Source organism: Lithobates pipiens, unplaced genomic scaffold, assembly GCF_037356315.1.
Source record: "Lithobates pipiens isolate NorthernLeopardFrog02 unplaced genomic scaffold, aLitPip1_a1.2 Scaffold_8, whole genome shotgun sequence".
In the NCBI taxonomy this organism is placed as follows: domain Eukaryota; kingdom Metazoa; phylum Chordata; class Amphibia; order Anura; family Ranidae; genus Lithobates; species Lithobates pipiens.
Genome location: NW_027507903.1, coordinates 192887031 through 192903021, shown reverse-complemented (window position 1 = coordinate 192903021; position 15991 = coordinate 192887031).

Genomic DNA, 15991 nt, shown 5'->3' with positions numbered 1-15991 from the left:
GCATTCGGACGAAAACGAATGCCCATGTCTACTGTTTACACAAAAACGGCAAGTTAGAAAAATGTTACCCAAAATAATGTTTTATATAAACCAAATATGTTGGTTTGTTGTAAAACCCTTTTCTAAACGCACATGTGAATGTGCTTTGAGTAAAAAGTTAAATTATCAACAATGTGTGGCTTCCTTTTTCAATGCGAAAAAGCAGTATTTGTAGTAAAGTTGTTGTTTTCTGTGACAATGGGTGTTATTTACTAAAAGCAACTCCACTTTGCACTCCAAGTGCAGTTTCAGGTGCACTTTTGCAGTGCACTTGTAGTGCATAGTGGGTTTGCCTTTAGTAAATAACACCCACAGTGATGTTTAAATTTCCCCAATCTCGCCATTTTCATGACCCCACATATTTCTGCCATGGTGCTAAAAATGATCAATATTTTTGTCAGTAATGCACTACATACATTATCAACAAAAACAAGGTGTGTGTGTAGCAGACCCACAACATAATAACATTATCTGAAGAAGAGACTGTCACCTCATCTCTCTCTGAAATTGGGTTTGCACTGTTGTAGAAAAAGACCCCAAAAAAAACACAAATAAAACCTTGGAGACACCTAAAACAAAGCCAAGCAGTAAATGAAAACAAAGATTATTGGAGTTTCAAAGAAAAATGTATTAAAAAAATGCCTCTCAGATATTGTCTGGCATATCAATGACCCCCCTACCCACAAAGTACTCCACATATCTGGATCTGACCTCACGGGCGCTTTGGGGGGAGGGGGCAAGCCAGGACGAGCAGCTTCAAGGGCCGTGAGGTTGACATTTTCCAGCAAGTCTGCATCAGGCCCAACTGAGGCCATATAGTTTGCTGAATGTTTTTTCCAAAAATTGTGCAGAACGCAGCACGAAAACACAATATGATTTAGTTTATATTCCGCCATGTGGATTGGAGTCAAAAAAAGGCAGAACCGGCTGGCCATTATCCCGAAAGTGTTCTCCACTACTCTTCTGGCTCTGGTTAGCCGCACATTAAAGATCCTCTGATCTGGGGTGAGGGTCCTCATCAGAAAGGCCACATTAGATGATTTGCCAGAGCAAACGCCTCATCCGCGATGAAAACGAAGGGGAGTCCTTCGAAATTCTCTTTTGGAGATGGCAAGCCCAGACTGCCAATCTGGAGACGCAGTAGAACTCCGTCCGCGCGAACAGTCCACCATCCGACATACGGTCATTTTTCCCCACGTCCACATACAGGAAGTCATACGCCGCTGACACCACCGCCAACATCACGATACTATTATACCCCTTGTAATTATAATAGTAGGACCCCGAGTTGGGGGGGTGGGACGATGTGGACGTGTTTCCCATCAATTGCACCTGCACAATTGGGAAAGTCCCAATGACTGGCAAAGTGGGAGGCCACAGTCTGCCATTCCTGTCGCGTTGAAGGAAACTGTGGAGTCAAACAAGAACATTTTTATTTTATTTATTTTTTTTATTTTGCACATTAACATTGGAAGAAGATTACCGTATATACTCGAGTATAGGCCGACCCGAATATAAGCCGAGGCCCCCAATTTACCCCCAAAAAAACTGGCAAACTTATTGACTCGTGTATAAGCCGAGGGTGAGACATGCCTGTCCATCCCTGTGTGTGTGTCCGTCCCTGTGTGTCCGTCCATCCCTGTGTGTCCGTCCATCCCTGTGTGTGTGTGTGTCCATCCATCCATCCATCCCTGTGTGTGTGTGTGTCCATCCATCCATCCATCCCTGTGTGTGTGTGTGTCCATCCATCCATCCATCCCTGTGTGTGTGTGTCTCCATCCATCCATCCATCCCTGTGTGTGTGTGTCTCCATCCATCCATCCATCCCTGTGTGTGTGTGTCTCCATCCATCCATCCATCCCTGTGTGTGTGTGTCTCCATCCATCCATCCCTGTGTGTGTGTGTCCATGTGTGTGTGTGTGTGTGTGTGTGTGTGTGTGTGTGTCCAGCCTACCTGTGTCCCGAGCCTCCGTCCCGTGCCTTGCCTCCTTGCCTCCGTCCTGTGCCGTGCCTTGCCTCCTTGCCTCCGTCCCGTGCCGTGCCTTGCCTCCTTGCCTCCGTCCCGTGTCGTGCCTTGCCTCCGTCCCGTCCCGTGCCGTGCCTTGCCTTGCCTCCGTCCCGTCCCGTGCCAGGATCGCCGCTCTTCGTCGGCGCCTCGGCGGCCATTCTAAAATTCAAAAGCCGCGCCTCCTCCTTCGCCTGTGATAGGCGGAACACTGAATTTCCCAGCAGCCTGTGTTCCGCCTATCACAGACATCGTCTCATCCTCGTACTACGGACGAGGATGAGACGATGTCCGTGATAGGCGGAACACAGGCTGCTGGGAAATTCAGTGTTCCGCCTATCACAGGCGGAGGCGGAGGCGGAGGCGCGGCTTTCGAATTGTAGTATGTCCGCCGTCTGTCTGCTCGATACGCTGATCGAGCAGTCAGACGGCGATGACTCGAGTATAAGCCGAGGGGGGCACTTTCAGCCTCAAAAAAGAGGCTGAAAATCTCGGCTTATACTCGAGTATATACGGTAGACACAAACATTTTTGGCCAAGATCAGTATAACATTTTTGGAAATTAGTATTTAAAGCCTAAAGTATAAGGTCCCCTTATAAGATTCCTCACCCTCCATCTGATGGCCCATTGCAAAAAATTGGGGGGGGGGGGATGTTTTGGACACCTCTCCACTTCATGGAGAGCTGAATGCATAAATAATGTGTGATACTTTGGGCAGCCCCTCCTTACTTACACTATTTTTATTTTATTTTATTTTTTTATTTTGCACATTAACATTGGAAGAAGATTACCGTATATACTCGAGTATAGGCCGACCCGAATATAAGCCGAGGCCCCCAATTTACCCCCAAAAAAACTGGCAAACTTATTGACTCGTGTATAAGCCGAGGGTGAGACATGCCTGTCCATCCCTGTGTGTGTGTCCGTCCCTGTGTGTCCGTCCATCCCTGTGTGTCCGTCCATCCCTGTGTGTGTGTGTGTCCATCCATCCATCCATCCCTGTGTGTGTGTGTGTCCATCCATCCATCCATCCCTGTGTGTGTGTGTGTCCATCCATCCATCCATCCCTGTGTGTGTGTGTCTCCATCCATCCATCCATCCCTGTGTGTGTGTGTCTCCATCCATCCATCCATCCCTGTGTGTGTGTGTCTCCATCCATCCATCCATCCCTGTGTGTGTGTGTCTCCATCCATCCATCCCTGTGTGTGTGTGTCCATGTGTGTGTGTGTGTGTGTGTGTGTGTGTGTGTGTGTCCAGCCTACCTGTGTCCCGAGCCTCCGTCCCGTGCCTTGCCTCCTTGCCTCCGTCCTGTGCCGTGCCTTGCCTCCTTGCCTCCGTCCCGTGCCGTGCCTTGCCTCCTTGCCTCCGTCCCGTGTCGTGCCTTGCCTCCGTCCCGTCCCGTGCCGTGCCTTGCCTTGCCTCCGTCCCGTCCCGTGCCAGGATCGCCGCTCTTCGTCGGCGCCTCGGCGGCCATTCTAAAATTCAAAAGCCGCGCCTCCTCCTTCGCCTGTGATAGGCGGAACACTGAATTTCCCAGCAGCCTGTGTTCCGCCTATCACGGACATCGTCTCATCCTCGTACTACGGACGAGGATGAGACGATGTCCGTGATAGGCGGAACACAGGCTGCTGGGAAATTCAGTGTTCCGCCTATCACAGGCGGAGGCGGAGGCGGAGGCGCGGCTTTCGAATTGTAGTATGTCCGCCGTCTGTCTGCTCGATACGCTGATCGAGCAGTCAGACGGCGATGACTCGAGTATAAGCCGAGGGGGGCACTTTCAGCCTCAAAAAAGAGGCTGAAAATCTCGGCTTATACTCGAGTATATACGGTAGACACAAACATTTTTGGCCAAGATCAGTATAACATTTTTGGAAATTAGTATTTAAAGCCTAAAGTATAAGGTCCCCTTATAAGATTCCTCACCCTCCATCTGATGGCCCATTGCAAAAAATTGGGGGGGGGGGATGTTTTGGACACCTCTCCACTTCATGGAGAGCTGAATGCATAAATAATGTGTGATACTTTGGGCAGCCCCTCCTTACTTACACTATTGGCAGCACACCAGACAGGTAAGAAGTGTCATAATACAAAAAAAAGGAACAAATGGATGCACATTTTGACATTCTGCTATTACCTATCAAGATAATAATAGGAGAAAAAAAACTTTAAACAGTAGTATTTGAAAATATTGAGGCAGGCCCTTGCACTGCATGCTTTGGTGAATTCATCCATAAATCAGAAAAAGGTAGGTATAGTGTGTATTGGGTTTGGCAAAGTCAGCAGATAGAGGATTGCTATCAGCTGACCTAGCAGTTGGGGGGAGGGGGGTTTCTAATGAGTTTGGCCCACCAAAAAAAAATATATATATATCTGGCACTCTGCATGAATTTAAGCACACACATAACATGTGTACACATTTTAGGGGGTGTTTAGGGGAAAGCAATACTATGGAGCTGACAAAATACATTGCTAAGTGACTAGGCTATAGGTTTATTGGCCCAGAAGAGCATGCTGGGGAAATTAGTGAAGGCAAATATGCATAAAGGACAAAAAAGGAACTTGAAAAGCTTCCAGCATGCAGGAGGACAAAAGGGCACAGCATATCAATTACAGCATTACAGCATTACAGCAATCATGGTAATTAGGGAATGAGGAAAGAAATCCAATTAGCAAACATTAAATACATAGAATGTGATATTAAAGGAGAAAACTTACCTTAATATAGTCCTTCTGTAGGACCCGTATGATGGCAGAACAGGTCTTTGGAATAATGATTCCCAGGGGTCCGTCATCCGGAGATAATTCCTGAAATCATCAGGATTATTCTCCCGGATCTCATGAAGCAAAGGCATGTGCGAGAACTGGTCATGCTGGAGCAACCAATTCTTGGTCCATGAACTCCTCCTTGCCCTGTTCATGGACTGGTCTTGTGTCAAAGCTAAAAGCCCAACACCAAGCCCCTGCACAGCACGAACTCTACGACGAGTTGAAGAATCTGTTGTTTTTCCTCTACAAAACATGGCTTAAAACGGCCGGCTGGTCAGAACGGACAACAGAAGGCACCGATAAACAACAAGGCCTGAACGAACGAACTGAAAACCAGAAATGAGTGGACAATAAGCACTGTAGATCAAAGCGTACTATATACCAAGATACAGTCCGCAATGACCAACAAATGCAAACTGACTACACGCACTGATAATCAGATACGCACCGACAAGCACAAACTGAAGAGCAGTAACGATCTGAAGCACAAATCGGAAAAGCTTGAATCGTCTCTTACCAAACTTCTACTAACACGCGATAAACACGAGATCAGCAGAAGGAGCCCAAAGGGTGCCGGACGTGGTGCTGAACTTCCCTTTTCTAGTCCCGTCGTACCCGGTTTACGTCACCGTGTTCTTGTCAATCGGAAATTCCGACAACTTTGTCCAACTGCGTGTATGCAACACCACTTCTGGATTAAATCTGTCGGAATTTATCAGAGGATTTTGTTGTTGGAAGGATCCAGGAAGGACGAGTTTGTCCGCGTGTATGCCAGCCGGCGCACCGGACTTAAGGCTTCCGTTTTCTTTGTGCATTGTAAGTGCATTATTGTATTTTACGTTTTAATAAATCAAAGGTCTTACACTATTGGAACCATTATTTCTTTCATGTTGCACATACTCCTCTATGAGCCTTGTGTTATATGAGATAAACTGAAGATTTTTGGGCATGCTGCTTATATGATGGAGATGGTATAATAAGGAGATCAGCAGGACCGTCTGAAAGCTCGGGAAACATATTATTTACACATGCTTTCTGTGACCTTCTGTAACGGGGGGGTCATAGACTTCTGGTAAGAAGTGAATCTTTCACATTGGTGGGGGATTGCATACAGCTCACAAGTTGAAGAATCTGTTGTTTTTCCTCTATGGAAGGACTTTTGCTTTTATCTGATTTGTTGTTAGTTGTGCACGGGTGTAAGCCTCATTCTTCCAATCACCTGCAATTGGACTTTATTTTAATAGTTATCACCTTTTAATTTTTGCACGTATTTTTTACATTTATTTTGATGTTCATTTATAATTTATTATTCACATCATTATTAATTTTATTTAAGTTTAGATCTATTGTCTAACACATATACTGGATCTATCACAGAGTGGTCTTTGTTGCATTTGAATTGCTCTGGACATTTTGTTTCCGGCTTTATTTGCGGCTCAACACATAGGCGATTTTATAACACTTATTCATTTTTTGTGTGTTATTGGTTTAGCGCAGTTTATTTATTTCCCCTTGTTATTTTCTGTAGTTATGTGATACAGTTAAGCTGCAGCTTCCAACAGGTCCTCATATAGACCAATTTCATGTATTTGTATACGTTCATCTAGAATATTTGTATACCGCAGCATAGTTTTACTTAAAAAGGGATGAGCCAAACACCCCCCTGGTTCGGTTCGCACCAGAACCAGCGAACAGACCGAAAATTTGCACAAACTTTAGAAACCCGTTAAAGTCTATGGGACTTGAACGTTCAAAATCAAAAGTGCTCATTTTAAAGGCTAATATGCCAGTTATTGACCTAAAAAGGGTTTGGGGACCCGGCTCCTGCCCCATTGGACATGTATCAATGCAAAAAAAAATTCTTAAAGTGAAAAAAAAAGTGAAATATTCCTTAAAAATAGTATGCCTGTGAAGTGGCATGTGTTTCCCGTGTTTAGAACAGTCCCCGCACAAAATTACATTTCTAACGCAAAAAAAGTAATTTAAAACTGCTTGTGGTTTTAATGTAATGTCTGCTCCTGGCAATATGGATGAAAATCATTGAGAAAAATGGCATGGGTACCCCCTCTGCCCATTATCAGCCCATTTGGGTCTTGTACGGATATTAAGGGGAACCCCATACCCAAATTAAAAAAAGGAAAGGCGTGGGGCCCCCAGGCCCTATATACTCAGAACAGCAGTATACAGGCGGTGCAAACAAGACAGGGACTGTGTAGGTTTGTTGTTAAGTAGAATCTGTTTGTAATTTTGAACTGGTACATTTTTAACCACTTGCCGACCGCCGCACGACGATATACGTCGGCAGAATGGCACGGGCAGGCATATGGGCGTATATATAAGTCCCTGCCTGCCCGCGGGTGTGTGTGTGTGTGTGTGTGTGTGTCCAGCCTACCTGTGTCCCGAGCCTCCGTCCCGTGCCTTGCCTCCTTGCCTCCGTCCTGTGCCGTGCCTAATAACTGTTAGGGCAGTTAGGGTTAGCCCCCTTTAGTTCTAAGGTACCCCCCTAACCCCCCCAATAAAGGTTTAACCCCGTGATCACCCCCCGTCGCCAGTGTCACTAAGGCTGGGTTCAGATTGCAGCGGTTTGAGAACGGATGTGATTCGCACCGCACTGCAGTGCAAATCACATCCGATCTCTGTGCGATTCGAGTTCAGCCATTCGCCGCACCCGCCGCACACGCCGCACCCGCCGCAAATTCGCACGGGACCCTTTTTTTGGCCCGCAGCAGAATCGGATCGCATGGGTGTTCACACCATGCGATCCGAGTTTGCAGATCGCACTGCGATATGCGAACTGATCTGGGGGTGTCAGTAACATTTCACTGACACTCCCAGCAGTTCGCATAGGGCAGTGTGAACTGCCGCCGGGAGGCATGCGATGCGGGAACCCGCCGCGCATTCGTGGCGTTCCCGCATCGCTCCAGTGTGAACCCAGCCTAATAAGCGATCGTTTTTCTGATCGCTGTATTAGTGTCACAGGTGACGCTAGTTAGGCAGGTAGGTATTTAGGTTCGCCGCAGCTTTTTATAGCGCCAGGGACCCCCATATACTACCGCATAAAGCCCCCTGATTGCCCCCTAGTTAACCCTTTCACCAGTGATCACCATATAACTGTTACAGGTGACGCTGGTTGGTTAGTTATTTTTTTATAGTTTCAGGGCACCCGCCATTTATTACCTAGTCTCACTAGTGTACCCCTAAATTTAGGGGTGTCTACTTTCCAAAATGGGGTCATTTGGGGGGGGTTTGTGCCATCTTGGCATTTTATGGCCTTCAAAACTGTAACGCCCTTAGAAAGCCTGAAGGCGGTGCTTGGTTTTCGGGGCCCCGTACGCGGCTAGGCTCCCAAAAAGTCCCACATATGTGGTATCCCCGTACTCAGGAGAAGCAGCAGAATTTATTTTGGGGTGTCATTTCACATATGCCCATGGCATGCGTGAGCAATATATCATTTAGTGACAACTTTGTGAAAAAAAAAAAAAAAAAAAAAAAGTTTGTAATTTTCCCGCAACTTGTGGCAAAATATAAAATATTCCATGGACTCAACATGCCTCTCAGCAAATAGCTTGGGGTGTCTACTTTCTAAAATGGGGTCATTTGTGGGGGTTTTGTGCCATCTTGGCATTTTATGGCCTTCAAAACTGTAATAGGTAGTGAGGAGTGAAGTCAAATATTTACGCCCTTAGAAAGCCTGAAGGCGGTGCTTGGTTTTCGGGGCCCCGTACGCGGCTAGGCTCCCAAAAAGTCCCACATATGTGGTATCCCCGTACTCAGGAGAAGCAGCAGAATTTATTTTGGCGTGTCATTTCACATATGCCCATGGCATGTGTGAGCAATATATCATTTAGTGACAACTTTGTGAAAAAAAAAAAAAAAAAAAAAAAGTTTGTAATTTTCCCGCAACTTGTGGCAAAATATAAAATATTCCATGAACTCAACATGCCTCTCAGCAAATAGCTTGGGGTGTCTACTTTCTAAAATGGGGTCATTTGTGGGGGTTTTGTGCCATCTTGGCATTTTATGGCCTTCAAAACTGTAATAGGTAGTGAGAAGTGAACTCAAAAATTTACGCCCTTAGAAAGCCTGAAGGCGGTGCTTGGTTTTCGGGGCCCCGTACGCGGCTAGGCTCCCAAAAAGTCCCACATATGTGGTATCCCCGTACTCAGGAGAAGCAGCAGAATTTATTTTGGGGTGTCATTTCACATACGCCCATAGCATGTGTGAGCAATATATCATTTAGTGACAACTTTGTGTAAAAAAAAAAAAATAATTTTTTTTTTGTCATTATTCAATCGCTTGAGGCAAAAAAATAAAATATTCAATGGGCTCAACATGCCTCTTATCAATTTCCTTAGGGGGTCTACTTTCCAAAATGGGGTCATTTGGGGGGGTTTTGTACTGCCCTGCCATTTTAGCACCTCAAGAAATGAGATAGGCAGTCGTAAACTAAAAGCTGCGTAAATTCCAGAAAACGTACCTTAGTTTGTAGATGTGACAACTTTTGCGCAAACCAATAAATATACAATTATTGACTTTTTTTTTACCAAAGACATGTGGCTGAATACATTTTGGCCTAAATGTATGACTAAAATTGAGTTTATTGGATTTTTCTAATAACAAAAAGTAGAAAATATCATTTTTTTTCAAAATTTGCGGTCTTTTTACGTTTATATCGCAAAAAATAAAAATCGCAGAGGCAATCAAATACCATCAAAAGAAAGCTCTATTTGTGGGAAGAAAAGGACGCAAATTTTGTTTGGGTACAACATTGCATGACCGCGCAATTACCAGTTAAAGCAGCGCAGTGCCAAAGTGTAAAAAGACCTCTGGTCATTTACCAGCAAAATGGTCCGGTCTGAAAGTGGTTAAAGTGTAGCTCCAGTCAAAAAATCTGTTTTTAAGATTTTTGGAAAACATAGGGAAGGGTTATCACCCCTGTAACCTTTTTCTGCTGTTTGTGCGCCTCTTCTGTCCCAATAACAAATGTTTTTTGAAAATTTGTTTTTTTTAGTAAAACAAGGATTGGGATAAAGCATCAGTGAAGAGGAGACACTTTTTTCCCATATCAACTCTTACAGGAGAGAATTTCCCTTCCTAGGGGTAGATTTCACCTCACTTCCTGTTGTCTCCTTCTGTTTGCACGTAGGAGACATTTGTAAGTTGGATGTTTGAAAGTAGGGGCCTGCCCTACACGCTCTGCAGAAACTTGGGCCTAAGGTGTTGGTGTTGCCACAACACTGTAAGTCCTCACAGTTACCCTTGGTGGGAGCTGGAACGGGCCCTGCTGTGAAATATTATATCAAGAATTGTAATTACATGCACCTGTTAAACAGGGGCAAAAAAAGTTGGCCTTAGGCACTGGTGCCACAACACTGCAACACCTCACAGAAACTCTAGTTGGAGAGCAGGAATGAGCCCTGCTGCAAAGTATTGGATCAAAAATTGTAATTACATGCCCCTGTTAAACAAGGGCTGAAAAATTGGGCCTTAGGCACTAGTGCTGGTGCCACAACACTGCAACCACTCACAAATATTGTAGTTGAGAGCAGCAACGAACCTTCCTGCAAAATATTGCATCAAAAATTATAATTACACACCCCTGTTAAACAGGGGCTAAAAAATTGGGCCTTATCCACTGGTGGCGGCTCCCAGAACTAAAAATGTTCTTCCAAGCTATCAGCATGATCATTGAGGAGGAAGAGGATAGTCACTCAGCATAACAGGATAGTCACTCAGCATCAGCATAGGCAGTCTTGAAGGGATCTGACATTTAAAAAAAAAAATGATTCGGTTACATCAGCATCAGGTGTTTGGTAGCTGCTGGTGATCCAAGACTGATTCATTTTTATGAAGGTCAGTCGCTCGACCGAGTCGGTGGACAGGTGCACCCTGTGATTGATTACAAAGTCTCCAGCAGCACTGAATGTGCGTTCCAAAAGAACGCTGGATGCAGGACAGGCCAGTAGCTCAATTGCATACTGTGCAAGCTCTGGCCAGTGATCCATCCTCAAGACCCAATAACCCAGAGGATTTTCGGTGGGAAAGGTGTCCAAGTCTGATCTTGTCCCTAGGTATTCCTGCACCATGTAAATCAGACGTTGGCAATGGTTACTGGAACCGATCATACCTTGGGGCTGAGGACTAAAAAATTGTCTGAACACATCAGTCAGATGGACACCTTCTCTACCGCTTCTTCTGTGACTGACCGAAGCCTCAGCAACACATTGTCCAGGACCAAGAATTTGTAACCTCCTAGTCTCTGGGAACGCGTTGCACAGACCTTTCTGCAAGGTTTCCCGAAGATGTTTCATCCTCTGCTCCCTCTACGACGGCAAGATAAGGTCCACAACCTTACCCTTGTAACGTGGATCAAGGAGAGTTGCCAGCCAGTAATGATCCCTCTCCTTGATCTGATGAATATGAGGATCCTTCCGCAGGATTTGCAGGATCAGGCAGGCCATGCAGCATAGGTTAGCTGAGGCATTCGGTCCGGAGTCCTCTGGGTCACTAAGGATGATATAATCCACAGCCACCTCCTCCCAGCCACGTACAAGTCCATGGGTTTTTTGGGACTGTAAATGATCCCTAAAAGACTGCTGCTGATGCTGAGTTCCAGGCTCCACCTCCATGCTGACACAATCCTCCTCCTCTTCCTGTGTGATCGGTGGGCCAGCAGGAACACTGTCTGGATAAAGGGGGCCTTGAGAGGCAAGGAAGTCCTCCTCTTCCTGCCTCTGTTCTGCCTCAAGTGGCCTGTCCATTATTCCACACAGCGTGTGCTCCAACAAGTGGACAAGAGGGACAGTGTCACTTATGCATGCACTGTTACTGCTCCCCATCCTCGTGACCTCCTCAAATGGTGACAGGACAGTGCCTGCATCCCTGATCATGGCCCACTGGTGTAGGGAAAAAAAACAAGCTCCCCTGACCCTGACTTGGTGCTGTAGTTGCACAGGTATTCATTGATGGCCCTCTGCTGCGTGTGCAGCCTCTGCAGCATGGCCATTGTTGAGTTCCACCTGGTGGGCATGTCACATATTAGGCGGTTCTTGGGCAGGTTCAATTCCTTTTGGAGGTCAGCCAGCCGAGCACTGGCATTATATGAGTGGAGGAAATGCAAATAGACTTTCCTGGCCTGCCTCAGGACATCCTGTAAGCCCAGGTACCCACCCAAGAACCGCTGCACCACCAAGTTAAGGATGTGAGCCAGTCAGGGCACATGGGTCAGTTGTCCCTGTCGGAGGGCGGAGAGGAGGTTGGTGCCATTGTCGCAAACCATCCTTCCTGGCTTAAGCTGGCGTGGTGTCAACTACCTCTCAGCCTGCCCCTGCAGAGCTGACAGAATCTCTGCCCCAGTGTGGCTCCTGTCCCCCAAGCACACCAGCACAAGCACCGCATGCCATCTTTTTGCCTAGGTACTTGCGTAGCCCCTTGAATGCCTACGAAGCACCACTGGTTCCAAGGACAAAGCACAGGAAGAGGCCATGGAGGAAGAAGAAGAGGAGAGGGTGGAGGAGAGAGGTGTGTCAGAATCACCAGTAGTAGCATTTTGGAGGCGTGGTGGCGGAACAACCTCCAACACTACTGCACCTTGTCCTACATCCTTCCCAGCTGCCAGATGAGTCACCCAATGCGCCATGAAAGATAGATAACGTTCCTGTCCATGCCCGCTGGACCATGAGTCAGTGGTAATATGCACCTTACCACTGACCTCCCTGTCCAGCGATGCCAAGACATTACCTTCCACATGCCGGTAGAGAGCCGGAATCGCCTTCCGTGAGAAAAAGTGGCATTTGGGAACCTGCCACTGAGGAACCGCACATTGCACAAACTCACAGAAGGGGGCAGAGTCTACCACCTGAAAAGGCAGCAGTTGAAGTGCTAGCAATTTAGCCAAGCTAGCATTCAACCGCTGGGCATGTGGAAGCCAGGAAGTGAACTTCTTTCAATGGTGCAGTAGGTGGGGTAGGGAAATTTGCCTGGTACAATCGGACGTCGGTGTACCAATAGCAGAGTGCCCGCAAGTACTTGGCTGTGGCACACCTAAATATACACCTTTATTCCTCTCAGTGCAGGTTTCAGAGAGGACTGAAGGTATAGAGGGGTTGGAGATCCCAGCTGATGAGGAGCAAGAAGAGGTCCGGTTTGTTCTTTGGTGTGGGTCTTTTAGGTACGCTTGCCAACGAATTGCATGGCAGGTCGACATATGTCTGGTCAAGCATGTGGTGCCCAAGCGGCTGATGTTTTGGCCACGGGAGATACGCTTGAGACATATGTTGCAAATAGCAGCAGTGCGATCTGATGCACTCGTCTCAAAAAAGGCCCACACTAAAGAACTTTTGGAATAACGCGCAAAGGCAGCGCCCTGCACATGCGGAGCTCTGCAGTGTGATGCAGTCGGTGTGCTGCCCTTAAGCTGGCCCCTGGAGATGTGCCTCCTCCTCCTCTCTCCTATCGGGCACCCACGTAGAGTCAGTGACCTCATCATCCCCTCCCTCTTCATCACTGGAGCAAACCTGGCAGCTGCAGCTGGGGGAACATGACTGCCAGATTGCTGTGCTTCTGGGGCATCCCCTCTCTCTGGGCTCACGTTACTGCCTTCCTCTAGCTGGGCATCATCATCAGAGCCTTCAAAAAAGATGGGCCTCCTCATGGAGCATGTACCCAACACTGTTCTCAAACAGTTTGAGGGACTCCTCAGGAGGACATGGTGGAGCTAGGGAAGGAGTGACTGATGTCATTGAGACGAGGGAAGAGGCCGCATTGGCAGTTGCTTTTCCAGTACCCTGAGCCTGGATGAGAGGAGGATGAGGATGGCTTGGTCATCCACTCTACCAAGTCTTCGGCATGTTGCGGCTCAAAACATCCAGCTGCCGAAAATAAGGACAAGCGTGTCCCATGTCCACATGCTGATGAGGATGCACCGTGTCCACGACCAGCACTGTTGCCTCTAGACACAAAGTCTGCTTGCCCTCTTTTATTGGCTCGTGTACTGTTTGCCTCTCCTTTTTGGCCTTCCAGACATACTAATGGCTGCACAAACCTGGGACGTATATACCGATTATACTGCAGCTAGAAGAATCAACTGCCTGCCTGTAGTATTATTACTATGAGAACAACAGCAATTGGGGTAGCTTTAAGTGCACACTGTGCAGATGACACAGTACACCAACTGGAATTACTGCAGCTGCCTGTGGTATAGGATCAGCAGAACACCAGCAATTGGGGTAGCTTTAGGTGCACACTGTGCAGATGGCACAATACACAGACTGTAATTACTGCAGCTGCCTGCCTGTGGTATAGGATCATAAGAACTTCAGCAATTGGGTAGCTTTAGGTGCACACTGTGCAAATGACACAATACACCAACTCTAATTACTGCAGTTGCCTGCCTGTGGTATAGGATCAGAAGAACACCAGCAATTGAGGTAGCTTTAAGTGCACACTGTGCAGGTAACACAGTACACTGACTGTAATTGCTACAGGTGCTTGCAGATAGGATCAGCAGAACACCAGCAATTGGGGTAGCTTTAGGCATACACTGTGCAGATGACACAATACACTGACTGTAATTACTGCAGCTGCCTGCCTGTGGTATAGGATCGGAAGAACACCAGCAATGGGGGTAGCTTTAAGTGAACACTGTGCAGATGACACATTACACCGACTGGAATTACTGCAGCTGCCTGCGGTATAGGATCAGCAGAACACCAACAATTGGGGTAACTTTAAGTGCACACTGTGCAGATGACACAATACACTGACGGCAATTACTGCAGCTGCCTGCCTGCGGTATAGGATCAGAAGAACACCAGCAATTGGGGTAGCTTTAGGTGCACACTGTGCAGATGACACAATACACCGACTGTAATTACTGCAGCTGCCTGCCTGCGGTATAGGATCAGCAGAACACCAGCAATTGGGGTAGATTTAGGTGCACACTGTGCAGATGGCACCATGCAGCGACTCTAATGGCTACAGTTGCCTGCGGATAGGATCAGCAGAACACCAGCAATTGGGGTAGCTTTAGGCGTACACTATGCAGATGGCACAATACACCGACTGTAATTGCTACAGCTGCCTGCAGATAGGATCAGCAGAACACAAGCAAGTGGGGTAGCTTTAGGCGTACACTATGCAGGTGGCACAATACACTGACTGTAATTGCTGCAGCTGCCTGCCTGTGGTATAGGATCAGCAGAACACCAGCAACTGGGGTAGCTTTAGGTGTACACTGTGCAGGTGGCACAATATACCGCCTGTAATTGCTACAGCTGCCTGTGGTATATGACCAGCAGAACACCAGCAATTGGGGTAGCTTTAGGTGTACACTGTGCAGGTGGCACAATACACATAATGTAATTGCTGCAGCTGCCTGCCTGCGGTATAGGATCATCAGAACCCCAGCAATTGGGGTAGCTTTAGGTGCACACTGTGCAGATGGCACAATGCACTGACTCTAATAACTACAGTTGCCTGCGGATAGGATCAGCAGAACACCAGCAATTGGGGTAGCTTTAGGTGTACACTGTGCAGGTGGCGCAATGCACCGACTGTAATTGCTACAGCTGCCTGTGGTATAGGACCAGCAGAACACCAGCAATTGGGGTAGCTTTAGGTGTACACTGTGCAGGTGGCGCAATACACCAAATGTAATTGCTGCAGCTGCCTGCCTGCGGTATAGGATAAGCAGAACACCAGCAATTGGGGTAGCTTTAGGCGTACACTATGCAGATGGAACAATGCACCGACTCTAATGGCTACAGTTGCCTGCGGATAGGATCAGCAGAACACCAGCAATTGGGGTAGCTTTAGACGTACACTATGCAGATGGCACAATACACCGACTGTAATTGCTACAGCTGCCTGCGGATAGGATCAGCAGAACACAAGCAAGTGGGGTAGCTTTAGGTGTACACTGTGCAGGTGGCAAAATACACTGACTGTAATTGCTGCAGCTGCCTGCCTGTGGTATAGGATCAGCAGAACACCAGCAACTGGGGTAGCTTTAGGTGTACACTGTGCAGGTGTCACAATACACTGACTGTAATTGCTACAGCTGCCTGTGGTATAGGACCAGCAGAACACCAGCAATTGGGGTAGCTTTAGGTGTACACTGTGCAGGTGGCGCAATACACCAAATGTAATTGCTGCAGCTGCCTGCCTGTGGTATAGGATTA